The sequence below is a fragment of the Marmota marmota genome, unplaced genomic scaffold, assembly GCF_001458135.2.
Source record: "Marmota marmota marmota unplaced genomic scaffold, marMar, whole genome shotgun sequence".
In the NCBI taxonomy this organism is placed as follows: domain Eukaryota; kingdom Metazoa; phylum Chordata; class Mammalia; order Rodentia; family Sciuridae; genus Marmota; species Marmota marmota.
In genome coordinates, this window is record NW_025999853.1 from 31,085,824 (window position 1) to 31,104,117 (window position 18,294).

General features: G+C 36.0%; 1 long non-coding RNA gene and 1 pseudogene across 2 annotated transcripts in view; one reads left to right on the forward strand and one right to left on the reverse strand.

Moving 5' to 3' along the window:
• The window catches only part of LOC125617231, a 221,953-nt gene that overhangs the window by 94,242 nt on the left and 109,417 nt on the right, over positions 1-18,294 (reverse strand). The gene's annotated exons all lie outside the window — the stretch shown is intronic.
• Positions 17,646-17,820, forward strand: LOC125618216 (annotated as a pseudogene).

Consider the following 18,294-nt stretch of genomic DNA (forward strand, 5'->3'; position numbering starts at 1 on the left):
TATATATATATAGTTATAGATGGACACAGTATATTTATTTATTTTTATTTGGTGCTGAGGATTGAACCCAGGGACTCATACATGAAAGGCAAGCACTCTATCACTGAGCCTCAGCCCCAGCTTCCCAACACATACTCTTAATTGAAAATCAATAAATGTGAAGAGGGGTATAAGCCTGGAGAATAGAGGATTCATCAAGTAAATTTTATAACATCTATTCTCTGTAGCAATGATTAGCTAGCTAGCACATCAGCTTTAGGTCTTTTGTTTTATATTTTTAATGATTTGGAAGGGAAACAAATCTAGTTTATGACATTTTCTAGAAATACTAGAGCGATCACAAAAATGAACAGAGTCTAATATCACTGAATTGTGGTGAGGAGAGAAATCTAATCCAAGATGATGGTGATAAAACTAGAAATAAATATGGCTACAGTCAGGTCATAAATCCTTTTTCTAACCATGGGTATTGATAATTGAGGTGTGCTCCACCATTTCTTTCAGTCCAGTGTGATATTGCAAGATTAAACAAAACATATCTAGAACCAAAAAAAAAAAAATCTGAGTTTATATATTTCATCAAGTTCAATTTTTAATTCTTCAGATGGCCAAAATAAACTCAGTTATTTCACAAAGTTTTGTAGCTCCTTTGAAACAGTGAAAAACTAGACTATTACTGCTTTTAACACAGTGACTTCAAACGGATTTTATTGCTTATCTATTCAAGAAAGATATTCTCATGACCCTTGCTTTAAAAACTAAAATGAACAAATGAAGGATTTATAATTGAAAATCTTAGCATACATGTTGGCAACTTAATGCCAGATAATTGCACTTTTTTCTATTCTCTCCTACTAAATTTTTTAATTAATTTTTATTTATATATGACAGCAGAATGCATTACAATTCTTATTACACATATAGAGCACAATTTTTCATATCTCTGGTTATATACAAAGTGTATTCATACCAATTCATACATGTATTTTGGATAATAACGTCCATCATGTTCCACCATCATTTCTAACTCAATGCCCCCAGATAATTATACTTTTCATTAACACCTCCCAAACTCTCTACTGAGCCATCAGATTAATCAAATAATAATGGTACAGGTTTCATAACATGTTCAATAGTGCCACTTATTACGGTTTGTATCTGGGATGTTGCCCACGGGCTCAAGTGTTGGGGCCTTGATCCCCCATACAGCAATGTTCAGAGGTGGGACTTTGGGAAATGACTGGATCATAAGGGCTCTGACCTCATCAGCAGACTAATACATGACAGCAGAATGGACTACTGGGTGGAAACTGTAGGAGCCAGGACCTTGTTAGAGGAAATAGATCACTGAGGGTATATCCTGGAAGGATACTTTTGTTTTATTTTTATTAATTATATTGTATTATAATTATACACAATAGTACAATTCATTATGTCATATTCATACATGCACATAATTTGCTCAACCTATTATGTTCTCCCCCTCCCTTCCCAATCCACTTGCTCTACTCCACTAATCTCCCTTGTGTTAATATCAGTGCATCATTTACATATATGTGTATGTATGTATGTGTGTGTGTGTGTGTGTGTGTATATATATATATACACACACACACACACATACATGCATACACATATATATGTGTATGCATACACACACACATATATATGGGGATTCATTGTGCTATATTTGTATACGGATGGGTATTTCTTTCCATGACCTCTTCCCCTCTCTTTCTGCTTCCCAACTGCCATGAGTTGAGCAACTTTCTTCCTCCACACCCTTCCTCCATGATGTTCTGCCTCACCTAATATCCAGCAGACCATGGACTGAAACCTCTGCAACTATAAGTCAAAATAACTCTTCCCTTCCCTCAAGTTGTTTTTCTCACGTATTTATCACAGTGGCAAGAATCTAACATGGTCACCAAGGAGTTACCAGCATAGGAAACAAAATTCACAAAGGAATGATTTGATTACAATGAATTAATGGCTGAATGTCTAGTTTTGCACCTGTTTTAGAAAATGTCACACAGAAATTCGGCTTTAATTTCTTCCCCTTTATTTAATCATCAGCAGGTGAAATGGGCAAAAGAATGATGTGAAATTTTCTTTCCTGGGAAGTTTTGGTCCTTATTTTGCATTAGTCATGAGTAGGGTCCCTAAGGGTCTACTATTTCACTCTTTTTGTTATGGAACAAATAGATTCCTAGCAACTATGTATCACAACTTCATTTACAATTACTCTTAACATTGCTCTTGCTTCGGTAATTTCATATTGAAATATGTCCTTTTTGGAAGAAATTGAAGATTGAGTACTGATTCACCCAAACCAATGTTTATTCAGGAAAAATACTTGGAAAGATTAGCAAATTCATATTCATAATCAAGCAGAAATAAAAAGAGATTAAAATAGCTGGTAGTCACAGGGAGGTACCAGGCCAGGAGGAACAATTTGGTGACATTGTGGCCCACAGGATTGGTACAACACCACTCAGTCTGGCTGTAGCCTAAATACATTTCCCACAGGTGTCACTAATGCCTTTTTCACTAAATGCTAAAACCAGAAGTAGGGATATAACCTAAAGGCTTGTCAGGACACTGCCAAGAATCTACTACAAAGGTATTTTCCAGTTGATAAGACAGAGACAACTTACTAGTATCAAATAACGGACCAGGTCATATTCATTGAATCAATAAATCCTAACTACAATCATATTACTTTTATCCTTTTCTTTTTTATAGATTGACTTGGGTTAAGTAATTCGATTAAAATGACCCAACTTGTATTATAGGCAACCAAGGAGATAGATCACCTATTCTTTCAATACATGAACGACCATCAAAAACTAAAATCATACAGTAAAATCATAGCTGAGAAGATTTAGAAAGGCAGCCTTAGTTGTGAAAGTCTGTGACCAAATTATTCTTTCTACATACTTCTAATGCTTGTGGTAAGCATCAGCCCTAGATCTTGTTATTGCTCAGTCAAGGGCTGTCGTTTCATTCAACCAGTGAAGACAATGCATGCTCTGGCATTGTCCACATCCACCCTTAAGGATTTGGTGGAAAGCAGTTAGAAAGCCAAAATGAAATTTCCCAGGAATGAAAGAACGTGGGCACAGCATGGAATTTCAGCAGGAATGCACAAGAAAGGACAGAAATTCAGAGCACATGAATAACAACAGGAGCTGTGTCAGTAAGGATCCAGGGCCTGCTTAGAAAAGGCCTTCTTGGAAACTGGATATCATGATTTTGCAAGTATTGGGGCTGGGGTCATGGCTCAGTGGTAGAGCACTTGCCTAGCATGTGCGAGGCACTGGGTTCAATCCTCAGCACCACATAAAAATGAAATAAATAAAACAACGGTATAAAAACAAACAAAAAACAGTTCTATTAAAAAAGGGGGGGGGGGCTGGAGTTGTGGCTCAGCGGTAGAGTGCTTGCCTCCTACGTGTGAGGCACTGCGTTCGATTCCCAGCACCACATATAAACAAGCAAATAAAATAAAGGCCCAACAACAACTAAAAAAGTATTTAAAAAAAAGATTTTGCAAGTAAAATCCATTATTAATGTTCTTATGTACAAGGGGCTTACTATGTCAAAGTACTGATTGCTCCAAGAGATTTAAATGATTCTTCCTCCCAATGCTAGAGGTAGGTATTAATATTAGACCCATTTTTTAAATGGGAAAACCAAGACACAAAGTCATGTAGCCTGCCCATTGGGGAAGGAAGAACTAAAACTCGGCAGCCTGGTCTAAGTGTGTACTACAAATTCCACAGACATGCCCAGAGAATAGCTCCTTTAGTCAAATGAGATGTTTTTAGGCAAAGGGCAGAGGCCTAATCCTTAAGAGTCTATTCTTTTCATCAGTCACTGAAAGCTGTTTGGAGAATCCATACAAATCTTTCAGACTCTAGTCGGGAGAATTTCTATGTGTTACTGAATATTATGATGATGGCCATTTGAGAATTATTAAGAAGTACAGCATACACAAGTGTACAAACCAAGAAGCAGGGGCATATTTCAAAAGGAAGGAGATACTAAAATTACTAATAACAGGCATCCTTTATGCCTTTGAAAGAAAGGGAAATTACTAATATTTCTACTGTTTTGCTTGTGTTTCAAGAAGCCCTTCCTGACAAGTAATTCTAAAAGCACATTTTTGTTTATGAATTAATTTACATATTCAAAATTTTAAAACCAAAAATAAAAGTATACACTCAGCTACAAAATTAACCTTAAAGATATAGGAGCATTACAAATGTTTAATTTGAACCCAATTTTAGAGAACAGTAAATGGGTTGAATGCTGTTTGAATATTATGAACTGTGTCCATAACCCCATATTTTAAGTTTTTAGAAAACTAAAATGATAGCTACACATAAGATTCACTAACTCTAAGGAAAATAGGTGAAAACCACTAAAATCTGAAGGACAGAATTTAGAACTCTTATCACACAAAACCACCATCTGAAAAGCATTATGAAGCATTCACATTCTCCCAAAAAGATTTAATTGCTCCAACTTCATTATGTTTAACGTTTTTCTAACTCAGATCACAGCTATGAATCTCACCACTGATCCTGGCTCAATATCCTCACAGATCATTGCTAGTCAGGTTGCACCTGCTTTCTGATTGCCTGCACCCATTTCCAATTTGAAATCAATGAAACCTATTAGCATGTTCTCTACTCCACACTTTAATTTTGGACAGCAATGTATTATTAATGTAATCATCCTGTCAAGCCTGGTTCAGCATCAGAAGTAAAATTGAAGCTTCACGACAGAGAAGTTTAATAAGAATACCTATTAAATTGTATTGAAATCTAAATAATTGAGTGCATATTTGATATAAATTTTAAATTGAAATGGATTATATCCAAGTAGAGGGACATCAATGGAGAACAGACATCCTTTATACCTTTGAAAGACAAAACATGATTCTGCCCATGTATCACTGCATCTTGACATACAACCAAGATCATTTATTTCTACATATAAAGAGGATTCCTTTAAAAAAAAAGTTTTATGCTATGCTAGGCTCCAATAAAGAAACAGCCTCCATTTCCAAATAAAATAAATATGATATATTATCCTCAGTCTGTCCACCTTAAAGTTTGAATCTCTAGATGACAAGATACTGATTTTGATAAAATGTAGACCCTCAAGAGAAAAATTAATGAAGGTGTTGATGAACTCATGCATTACCAAAGAAGGAATTTTAATGTAGCAAAATTAACATTAATAGACAACATTTGGTTAATTTCTTATTTGTCCCAACAAGAATATTCAACTACTTCCAAGATTAATATTCACTTTCCTTAGTGCTTGCCCTAATATTAATGAGAAGATGATCATAATTAAAAATAAACTAATTTTCAACATACACTAGAATGTTTAAGCAAATTCACTTTCACTATGCCAGATACTAACAATCTAAAATAGTCACCCAAACAAATAACATCTGAGAGTGGCAACAAACGTTGTTTACTATACAGAAACAGCTGCCTATGGGAGCATGTTAAAGAGCAAAGAAAGTAGAAAACTAAAGCAAGGTGTAAGATTGTTGTGACTTCACCTAATTCTCAGACAGAATTTATAGTTGTTTTACTGGGCTATGGAATTTGAGAACCCTGTTATCTTCTGATGGGGCTAGGAAATTTGTATTACAACACAGCAACTCACACCACATACACGAGACATTTGCTTTAGACTAGAATTGTGCACTTCTCCACTTAAGTTACAGCAACATCTCCAGATGAATCTTTTTGTTTTTGAACAGTCTGCCTATATTTCCTATCCTATCTAAACCATCAGAGAATATACTTGAGGGACAGCAGATGGAAAAAATACTTCAAAGTTTCTGACCATAGTTTAGGGGAAAAATTATGAGAACTCAAACCAGATGAGATGCAGGAAAGATACAAAGAGTATCAAGTAGCCCTCCCTTATCTGCAATGGATGCATTCTAAGATGGCCCTTGGATGTCTGAAACTATGGATACTACCAGATCTTATACATGATAGGTTTTTTTCCTATACATATATATCTATAATAAAGTTTAATCTATACATTAGGCACAGTAAGAGATTAATAATAAAAGAACAATTATAAAAGTTATGTGAAGTAGCCCCCCTATATCTAATTGTACACCATCTTTTCCCTTGAAGGAAGCATCTAAGGTGGCTCCTGATTGACACATCCAAGTGGCCAGCATCACCACTCTTTTACTTATCAATGGCTTCAAAGTACAAGTCACTTGAATACAAGCACTGTGGCACTATAGCAGCTATTCTGAGGCAGCTACTCTAACAAGCAGGGAGTGTATACAGTGCGACATACTGGACAAAGCATTCATGTCCCCAGCAGGTTGGAGTAGGATGACACAAGATTTTATCACACTACTCAGAAGGCAGGTCCATTGAAAACTTACAAATTCTTATTGGAATGATTGATTATTGAATTTTTGGCTTAATATTTATGGACCACAATTGACAGCAGATAACAAACTATGGAAAGTGAGAGAGCAGACCATGGAGTATTACTATTCTTGAAATATAATTACGAAGTCAAAATGACTAGGGTTTGTGATTATTCAAATAAACAAGGGGACAGAATCAAGGATAATATGGAGGACTCGAGCCTGAGTGAATTACAAGTCAGTGGATTCCCCCAACTCAGATCAAGAAAGCAGGAGAAGTAATTGACTAACGAAGTGACGGATTCAGTCCAAGACCCTAAGAGATGCCCAGGTGGAGATATTCAACAAAATTTTCATGCTCAAATTTTCACTGAGGAGTCTGGACTGGAAACAAAGATGTGGCAGCTATTAGCATCTTTTAGTGATGTGAAATGGAAATATAATGTAATTCACTTAAGAAATCTCACAGCTGATAGTAGCCATATTTTAAAAATAAGAAGGAACACATGGAGTTATATTTAATTTTGCTTAATGCATCCAAAATGTTTTTCAGCACATGATAATAGTCACATTTTAAGTACTAAGTAGCCATGTGCAGCTCATGGCCACCATATTGTACAATGCAGACCTGGGGGCAGTTGAAGGCTTGAGAATGAATATGTCATATAGAAATAATTATATTTCAACACTTTATTAATTATTTTTTAACTATTTATTGATTTTAATTTTATTAAAATAAATTTTTATTTTATAATTATTTAAACTATTTATTAATTATTTACTTTAATTAGTTTTAGCAGAATAAGGGAGGATTTAGTATGGAGACCTATTTAATGCCAAGAGAAATTTAAGGGAAAACAGATTATAAATGAGATAAGGAAAAACTTTTCAAAGCAAGAAGCACAGAAGTGGGAAAAACAGATGAATCGAACCTTTCATGGAAAAGTGATTAACAATTAGTATCATGTATCAGGAAGGCCAATTGGGCAGAACTTAAGATTCTCCATGTACTATCAATAATTTTAACCTTAACAACATTTCAGTAGTGTATAGTAAGTAATACAAGTTGGGGCAGATAAAGATTTTGTGGAACCTAAAAATTAGCCAATTTTAGAATTTTCATTAAAAGAATAAAACTATGAATATGACATTGTATAAAATTGAGGGGCACTGAAATTTAAGGTTCAATAACTTCTTGAAAATCCTACATTCAAACTGGTTCAAGAATTCAACAGAAGATATGAATGGAAACTTTTTATGATAAGTTAAATGGGAAGGAAGAAAAGAATTCTAACATGTCTTCAGCCCCTCTTTCCAAGTAACTCAGATTCTGCAAAAAATGTATTCAAGAGATGTTTTCAATCACACATTAAACCACAGGTACATAAGCTTTTATCAGCCTTTTCCCCATGTTCCTCCTCACCACATCTTGGCCATGTAACATTTTTTATTATCCTTTTCCTTTAATTTTCAGAATTCCTAAAAGTTTAAACAGGTGGGGGGAGACTTCAGTGCTCCCCAAGTAGTAAATGCAGGCTGACATCATTTAACTCATTTGTCATATTTCTTCTCAGAATGAAGTTGCATATTATAATTCTGTATAATTAAGAAATCCAGCCAAGCATAGGCTTCTACAAATTTTTGAGTAATGCTTTTGGGAACTCACATGAGAAAGTGAATGAAAGACGAAGATTCTTTACAGTTTTAAAAATACAGATTTCACTTAGAGTGGTCCTCTGCCATATGGGACCACCTGGCTGCTTAGAGCAAAATCCTATCACCATGACAACTGAGCTCAAACTTTCCATAATATCTTTAGGATTCTTATGATATATTCTTCCTTCAGCCTATTTTCTCTTCCCAAAGATAAATTGTTAGAGCTGCATTTCACAATAAGCTATTTTTAACAAAACAGAGCAATTTCAGACTGTCCTTTAATGAACTATGAGAGTAACCAATACCCAGGGAAAAAAAAGTCTACAAAACTCCCTCAGTGGGATCAGAATGCCTGTGAACTCTGGGAAATTGCAATCAAACTCAAACAATCCAAATGGCAAGGTATAATTCCAATATTTCAGAGCACTTCATCATGTATACAATAATCTTTTATAAATCAACATATTTGGACCTACAACAATCACTTGGAGTTAGGAATTCTTTCCTGAATTTATAAATGAAGAAATGATAGTTCAGAGAAGAAAATGCCTTGCTCTAGTTTTAGAATAAGAAAAAAATCAAAGATTTGTGATATCACAGTTCATGATCTTTCTTAAAATCATAGGTTTTAGTCAATCAAAATGTAAAACCAACAGAATGAAAAAGAACCTACTGGCTCATTCATTCATCTGCCAGGTACCATAAACCAAACCCTAATAAGCCTAGGTATGTTTTTACAGGAAAGCTTTGTGCACATGACTTATTAGCTACAAACATACAACATAATACAGATTCATAACAAGAGTATTCTTTATCCCCCAAAAGTGAGCAATTGCCTCCCTGGTGGAGGGGAAATCAAATGAACTGCATCTCATTTATTTTTCCCTATTATCCTTCATATTGCATTTTCAAATTTGCTGGGTTCTTCAGCTATCCCACTCCTTGTCTATACCCAAAAGACTTAAAATCAGCATACTGTAGTGACATAGCTACATCGATGTTCATAGCAGCTCAATTCACAATAGCTAAACTGTGGAACCAACCTAGATGCCCTTCAACAGATGAATGGATAAAGAAACTGTGTTTGTATACACAATCGAATATTACTCAGCATTAAAAAAGAATAAAATCATGGCATTTGCAGGTAAATGGATGGAACTGGAGAATATCATGCTAAGTGAAGTAAGCTAATCCCAAAAAACCAAAGGGTGAATGTTCTCTCTGATAAGTAGATGCTTGACGATAATGGGGGTGGGGGACATGGGGAGAATGGAGGAACTTTGGATAGGGCAAAGAGGAGGGAGGGAAGGGGAAGGGCCATGGGGGTAGGAAAGATGGTGGAATAAGATGAACAACATAACCCAAGTCCATGTATATGACTGTATATGTGGTACAACTCTAGATAATGCACAACCAGAGAAATGAAAAGTTGTGCTCCATTTGTATACAATGAATTGGAATACATTCTGCTATTATGTATAACTAATTAGAACAAATTTTAAAAGTTTGCTGGATTTCTTATTTTCCCTTTTAAAATATTTAGGCATTTGGTCTTCAGAATGTTTCAGATCATTACCACAGAATTTCAGAAATTCCCACTGAATAATTAACCAGGATAGGATCCTTAACTATCTCATATACATTTTTAATTTGACATTCAGTGAACAGTAAAATTATTGTAGCCCCTCCAGTTTTGACAAGCAATACCTATGTAAGCTTAATCAAGAAAAACATATCAAAGTCAGTGTATTGGGTAAATTATAGTACTCAGTCATCAGAGAAGGCCCCAAATCAAAGCAAAATTAATTCCATTGTCATGTGCTTTTCAAAGTGAAATTAGAAATAAGGTTTAAATAACAGTTGATGCAAAGCAAGAGAACTGCCACAAGTAAACAATCTGAACACTACTTATTCTTATCCAAGTGCCAAACACATCTGAGAACATTCAGTGCCAACAAGAAGGGGGAAAGACATTTCTCCAATGAATTGAGCAGGAACATGAAAAGAAAGCCTTCTTTCTGGTTTCACTTTACATTTGTCTACAGACAACTGGGGTTTGTGATATTACAATGGTCAAATATCCATAAGCCTTGCCTTTTTTTTTTTTTTTTTTTTTTTTTTTTTTGTGGTGCTGCTGATTGAACCCAGGGCCTTGTGCATGTGTGGCAAGTACTCTACTAACTGAGCTATATTCCCAGCCCAAGTCTTGCCTTTTGATACTTCCTAGTAGAAGAAATTGCTCCTGGGAGACCAGAATGGGTGCTGTGGGGCTCTCTTCCTCCTACTCCACCAACTGTTTCATGTAGAGTGAGTGTCAGTACTGGTGAGGGATTCCTTAACTGTCTGCTTATTCAAGGAAAGGAAAATTGGCCATAATAGTTTGGGAGCCATGAAAAACTCCTTAGTAAATGCTCTTACTTTGGGGACTTTCTTTACTTACTTTTTAGTACTGCCTAATATTTTTTAAGTGTTCCCATGATGAGAACAGGACTTTGATGACATCGCTTTCTTCAAGAGTCTCTTAAAACCTTCTACCAATGACTTTGAACAAACATTTAGTAAAACCAACTTAGACATCACCTCAGTTCCCATCACCTGAGACACAGATTTATCTTCAAATGACTGTTTAGTTATATAAAATAAGTGAACATAAAAAGTTGCTACAAACAATCCTTTCCTATAAAGTATTCATTTTACAGGGACAGACTAATCTGTTGAAATATCCAATTGTTTATCTTCTTGTGTTCATTGTCGTGTCATTTCTTATTTTGGAGATTTGGCCTGTTGACAGTAATTTTGAAGAATCCGAAGGTGGGGAAGCAGTATTTTCTCATGAGGAAGGAGACAGGTCAGAGGACTGGTACCCTATTCTGAAGTAGAGGCAGGACCTAGTAGGGGAACTGCTTCATGAGACAAAGTGAGAGGTGGTCTAGCTACCATGGCTCCTAGAGCCTCCACTTTGCTTAGGATTCCTTTAACCCAAATTAAAGCCCAGAATTAATGAGGTCAGGAACCAAGAGAAACATTTGGTTCTGAAATGATGGTGCCTCTCAACAATGACCTCCAAATACTGATGACCAATGGGGGAAAAAAAAGCCTGCACCATTATCTTACTGTGTATGCAAAACCCTGAGACCTCTGCACAACTCTAGAGGAAAGAGGGCACTAAAAATTAGCTTAAATTTCCCACCAATTTGAAGATCTACTGGGATTAATTACAAAATATAATGAAGAAATGAAATATTTTCAGTGCACTTAAGTTTATGGATGATGGTTTAGACTAGTTACCTATGATATTTTTCTATGAGTCTGGAGTCTGTCAAAATCAAGTATTTCCCATGTTAAAGCGTCTCACCATTCCAGTTTCACAGAGGATTAGAGCATTAGATGATTTTGTGAGTCAGTGAAAGGTGTGCTTTCCAGTTTACATTTTTACTTGAGAATAATGTGACCACTTTAGGCCACTAATGCTTGCATCTTACACAAACATGGAAAATGTATCAACAAAGAGAGCTGAAGAAATTCCAACAGAACATATTATCTTTCATTTAGTTATATGCGTAAATCATGGGTAAACCCTTGGCTGAAACTGTTGATTGAACCACAATTGACAGTTAAAAAACAACCAAAAAGAAGCTTCTCGTCAATTTAATACCACTCCATGTCTCAATAAAGGAACAGCTAACTGTAGAAATAATTGATATATGTAAGCAGAAAAATTTTTGCTAGACAACTGAATACAAAACAACATTTGTTTCATAATATGTCTGAGACAATAACAATTACCATTTGCACAGTCTGCAAAACAGACTAAGAATATGGAACAGAGAGTCTGTTTGGAGAGAGAGAGAGAGAGAGAGAGAGAGAGAGAGCGCCATCTTTAGAGATTTAGAGATTCTGTCATTCAATATTACTCAAAATGGAATTCTAAAACTATCATAGCAGGTCATACCACCAGCCATCAAGTATTCTTAATTATTCATGTGAAAGCAAAGCTTGAAAATTGTGTCATGTTCAAGAGAAAAATGCCTTGGGACCTGAAATACATAGTTAACTGCAAAGACTAATATCGAATTGTCTGCATTTTAATCCCAACTTTGCCAGTTACCAGCTTTGTGAACTTTGCCAAGTGGTAGGAAAGTTTCTGCATCCATAATATGGCATAATGATAGTGTCTAAATTAGATTGTTTTGAGACTGGCATCAGAAAACTGATGCCTGCCACACAGCCCTCAAAATACTTTAGAGAGTGTTACTGTTATTACTATCACTATCACTCATAAAAAGCTGTTAAAAGAAAATCTTGAGATACCTGTATTTTCTGGTATCAACAAGTTTCTTCAAAAATTATTTGTTAAGCAATAGGGCACAAAGTAAAAAGACAAGGTCCCTCCTTTGCCCTGGATCTTTCATTTCAGTAGTGGGATGAGAAAAGATACACAGCAAGTCAATAAATAAGTAGAGTCATAGGTGATATGACCCGAAGAACTGAGAGACAGTTTATGGCAGCAGTGCTGCCTTAGTTTGGGGTCAGGAAAGGCAGACTCTGAAAAGCAGACATCAGAGCTGAACTCCAAACAATGGAAAGGCACCTGCCTAGGAAAAATGTAGGTCAAGAGGTTCTGGGGAAGAGAATATTAAATTCCAAGGCCCTACGGCATAAAGGAGCCTCAGAGGCCTTTGCAAGAGTTTGTCTCCCAGAATTATCCCAACAGGACAGCATGTACCAGCTGAAACTGGTTTGTTAATATGCAGCAGGATTCTTCAGGGAGTGGTTTCTGCTTCCTGTTGCTGTTTGTAGAGCTAAGGCCTCCATCCACAACCTACATCAATTAGCTCCATCATTCTTTATTGCAGAGGAGTGTACAACATAGGCCAATGTGTTTATTCTATCTCAAATCTCTATAGCAATCTCACCTCACCAAGTCAGATGCTGATTCTGTTCATCGTGGGTATGTACCTACCACAGTTAAGTTTAGGAAATGGGTGGACTGGGACTTTATTCAACCAAGTAACAGTGTAGAGACTATTAAGCTTTCCCCAAAGTTCATTGTTAGAGATGGTTGTCAAGAAGATGTCTGAGGTCAACAACTGAAGTCAATCTTGTTATTTGTAGGGCAATTCTCTACCTGGTCATCATCCTTTTAAGAGATCAAAAAAAAAAGGCAGGACAAAAAATGGATTCTGTTCTATCAACCCCTTGGTTGCTTTCCACCACACGGATAACACCAAAGCATTCACATCATTAAGAGGTTCACAATAAACCACTGATTAAAGATGTTTCTTCCACAATGGCTGCCACAAAATACAACCACTAGAGGCATCATCCCCAGAGACATCAAACATTGCCTATGCACCTCACCAGGGTTTCAAAACTAAAAAGGCAATATTCTAATCTACAAACTGCAAAGCAAAATCAACTGGGATTCCTTACAAATAAATTTTTATAACAAATCACAATAAGGTACAATATTGTTTGTAAGAGAAAGAAAGCAGGCATTATACATACTTTTGTAAGTATCAGTGTTTTCTTTTTGTCCTTTCTTGTAACTGCTTATGAGAAGAATATTTAAGGAAGATAAGCCAGATTCATTTTGCATAAAATAGGGGCTGACGATTGCAGGATTACTGCTTCTTTGTTTTGAGATTTTTCAAGGTTTTATTTGGTTCTGCATTTTTATTTCCACCTGCTTCTCTGTTCATATTCTTTCTATTCTGGCCACCCCAATGCATGATAATGACAAGCCCACCTATTGTTATTCTTAATAGACAAGTTGAATTTGCTAGATGGAGTCAGCAATCTCAGTATTAGCAGAGATTTAAAGGCCCAAGAACAGCTGGGGAGAATAATAGTTATCATCTGAGAAATTTAGTAAAAAAGCCACTTCAGCAGTGAAAATGTGCTACTAAGCAACAAAGTTAAAGCGAATATTTGGAAGTCTTCATTTTTGCAAACAAGTTGTGGGGGGCAATGTGGGGATGCAGATACAGGAAATGATTAATTATCGGATTTCTTCTGATTAAATGGTGTTTTGTTTCCGATTACTCCAAATGCATACGAAGATACATGCTACAAGGTGATTGTGGTGGATTGGACAAAACATTGATTTCATTATGGTTGCTGCACATTTGTACACAAAAACAATTAAATTATCTCTTCCAGAGTCCATTTCCAGACCTTGAAGTAACTAGACATTATTATAAACACAAGAGCATCCCAAAACATGAGTTTTCCAAAAAACAAGTCTCATTTCCTCTCTTAAAAAAAAAACTAAAATAAAGGAATATAATACTATGGATGTGGATTTTGAATGCAGTCTTCCAAATATTAAATATACTTTCCATGATGAATGCTCTATTGGGTCTCAGCCTTAGAATAAACATCATGCCAAGAGCATTTAGGCACAGCCTCATCTGACAGCAATCACGCCTGGGGCAGAATGACATCTCTCAGCATCCCTCATGGATACATAAATTCCCAGGAATCAGGAGTCAGAATGACCCTCCTTCTCCCCAAAAAGCACAGAAAGTAATGTCCTTGTCCACATGGATGAAATAGATGGTTTTAGATTAAAAACAAAATACAAACACTTTTATGATATTATCTCAAGTGTTAATATAAAGCCCTACAATATCACTTCAAAATCAATTATTTATAGTCACACATGAAATTTATATATGTATATAGACATATTTAATAGGAAATATATATATCTACCACATTAATTATACCAGATACAACTGTAATAATAAAAGCTAATATTTGTTAAGCTTATATTTATAAAAGGTTCTGTTATATACAAAAAAAAATCTCATTTAACCCTTACCACCTTTCTGTTAATTCAGCACTGTTATTATTCTCATTTTGTAGCTGAAGACTCTGAGCATCAGAGTGTCAAAAATTTTTCTTGGTCTCATCATCTATAAAATGGAAACAATAATGCATGCAGTAGTAGTTTTACATGCAATAGTAGTTTGTTCTTATAAGTAACAGCAGCACTGGTTACAGTAAATTGACCAACATCCCAGAACTACCATGAATGTTGCAGTCTCAGAAAGCCCAGGTCCTAACCACTACCCACACCACCTCTCATTACCAACTAGGGGTCAAGGTTTTAGGAACAGCCCCTTAAATGATGTATTTGTAGACATTCCCATATATAATACAAGAAAGATGGACCATGACTAATTGTAGTAGTGGTATAAGGAAGAGCTAATTTCTGAGGTGAGTAAGCCTGGATTATTTAGAACTTAGTAGACCATGACCAGCCTCCTGAATTGCACTGGAAAGCAAATCACAGCAGAGCTGAGGGACCAAATAGCCTCCTGTAATGTGCTCCCTGCGGCTTGCTCACTTAGCACTTTGCACCACCAGAGTTTGTTCTATTTGCTTAGTTTAGAAGTCAATAAAGCTGTGCACAAAGCTGCTAAGCACACATAAAATACAAAAATTCAACACATCAAGAGAAAATAAAGCCAATAAAACAACAATGCCATTTTTAATGAACCCTTGGGTTCCCGTCATGGTCCAAGATGGTCTTAGTGACACAAATATGTCCTTGACATCTTACTAGATAGAAGTTTTATGATGATAAATAATTCACTTTAAGACTACCTTAGTCCCATGTGATAGGCTTCATTGGCTCCTTGATGTGGTCACTAAACACAGGTGAATAAAGAGAGACCTGGAAACAATGGCCAGGAAAGCTACAATCCTTGAGCATCAACTTTAGCCCTTTTTTGAGAAGACACTCTTGATTTTATACCACATCCAAAAATGAACCCCAAAATCAACCCAAATGAAGACCTGAACCTAGAAGAAAACATAGGGAAAAGCTCAACCTTGAACTTGGCAATGATATTTTGGGTATCACAGCAAAAGCTCAGACTACAAAGCTCAAATAAATAGAACTATAAACTTAAAAGCTTCTGCACAACAAAGGAAACAATCCAAAACAACAAAGACAATCTACGAATTGGGAGAAAAATAGTTGCAAACCATACATCTGATAAGGAGTTAATATTCAAAAATATAAAGAACTCACACAATTCAACAGCCAGAAAACGAACCCAAGTTCAACAAATGGCAAAATGTCTGACGAGACCTTTCTCCAAGGACACCATACACATGGACAAAAGGTATATGATAAGGTACTCAACATCACAAACCAGGGACATGTACATCAAAACCACAACCAAGTCATCACCTCATACCCTGTTCAGATGACTATCATCAAAAATACAAAAGATCACAAGAGTTGGCACATGTGTGGAGAAGAGGGAACCCTTGTACACTATCAGTGGGAATGTAGATTGCTGTAGCTGTTTTGGAAAACAGTGTGTGGATGGTCCTAAAGAAATTAAAAACAGAACTACCATGACCCAGAAATCCTCCTTCTGAGAATATGCTCAAAGGCAGTGAAAACACCACATTATAAAGTTATATGCATCCCAAGTTCATTGCAGCATGATCTCTAACAGCCAGGACAAGGAAATAAGTGGGGTGGGGCTTAGTTCAGTGGCAGAGTGCTTGTCTAACATGTGTAAGACCTAGGTTTGATCCCCAGCACAACAAGAGGAAAAGAAAAAAACAGAACATACAGAAACTACTCAAGTGTCCATTGGTGGGTAAAGTGGTAAAAAAAATTATAATATATATTTATGGTAGAATATTTTTCATTTGTACACCATTGATGAACCTGAAGGATTTAATGCTAAGTGAAATAAGCCAGACACTAAAAAATATTGTTATGCACTCACATGTTGACTATAAAAAGGAAAAAAGTCAAATACACAGAGAAGATAAAATGGGCTACCAAGGTCATGAAGGGAGAAGAGTAGGAAATAAGATGTAAGCCAAAGGGAAAAGAGGATTTTGGAGGACAGATAATATGAATGAATATGACTTAGAGAAAAGCTATATTCAATAATGAGACTTTAACCCCAATATCATGCACCCTAATGTAGAAGCCAGACAATTTTTACTATCTAGATTTAAAGTTATCTAAAATCAAGAAGGATAAACCTTAAGACTTACACTAAGCTCTTCTCTCTTCTGCCCCCAGAGCAGGAGTCCCCACAACCAGGGATAGTATTAACTGACGTGTATGACCCTAACCAGGGCTGTATTAACAATCTTATAAACCATAACTCACTCTCCCACACACTACTCTAACCACCCACACATCAGGCACTTTTGATTATATGCAAGAAAAACACCTGAGCATGCTCAAAAGTCAACGAGCCAATAACACACGAAGAGTTTCTCAGAGTCTTAAATGACTGCAAAGGTGAGGAGAGTGAAGCAGAGTTTTAATTCCATTGAGTCAATACAATGCTGCTGCTTCTCCATGTTTAGAAAGGAAATGTCCTACTTGTTTTAAATGTTCTTATGACTGGGGTGTGCAAGTTATTAAACTGCCTTGGGCTTAACTGAGCTGTAATGCATCTGATTATCTCTGAGGTTTAAAAGCAATACAGAGGACACTTACCCACTTTTTTTTTTATTATTTTTCGTAGCTTAGGGAATCAAAAATGCTCTTGTTAAATGAATTAAAACTATAATCACTTCTCGGCCTTTTGGCTAAGATCAACTGTAGTATCTGTTCTTATCAGTTTAATATCTGATACATCCTCTATCTGAGGATATTTGGAGCAGGGAGTTGGAATAGGAGCTTGCTCCGTCTACTCCACGCATCAACCTGGTATTGCAGTACTTCCAGGAACAGTGCACCCCGCATCCATTAAAAAAAAAAAAAAAAACTACTGATAACTAAAAATAATGCCAAAGAACCAGTGGATGCCTGACACTGTGAGAATGGTCGATTGCCCCATTGTAAGAAAAAAGCACCTCTTCTCGGCAAAAGAGATAATTCCTGCTCCTAACCTATGGAACAGGAATCTTGAGAAACAACTGTATTATAAGCTTTTTAGCAGTTAACAAATGAGATGGAATATATATTTATATTTAATCTCCTATTAGAAAAAGCTTTAGTTTAACTATAATTTCAAAGTCAAATATGAAGCTACCGGAGTTTATTAATGCTGAAAATGTGATCTATTTAAACCCATAATTAAATCAAAGGGGAGTTTAATGAGAAATCAATAGATATCACAAAGAAGTATCTCTGTGGTTCTTGCAGTTTCCAAGACATGAAACAGCTTCACGATTTCGTAGCGTGTGTTTGGAAGCCTGTCCCTTGTTTGTGCCAT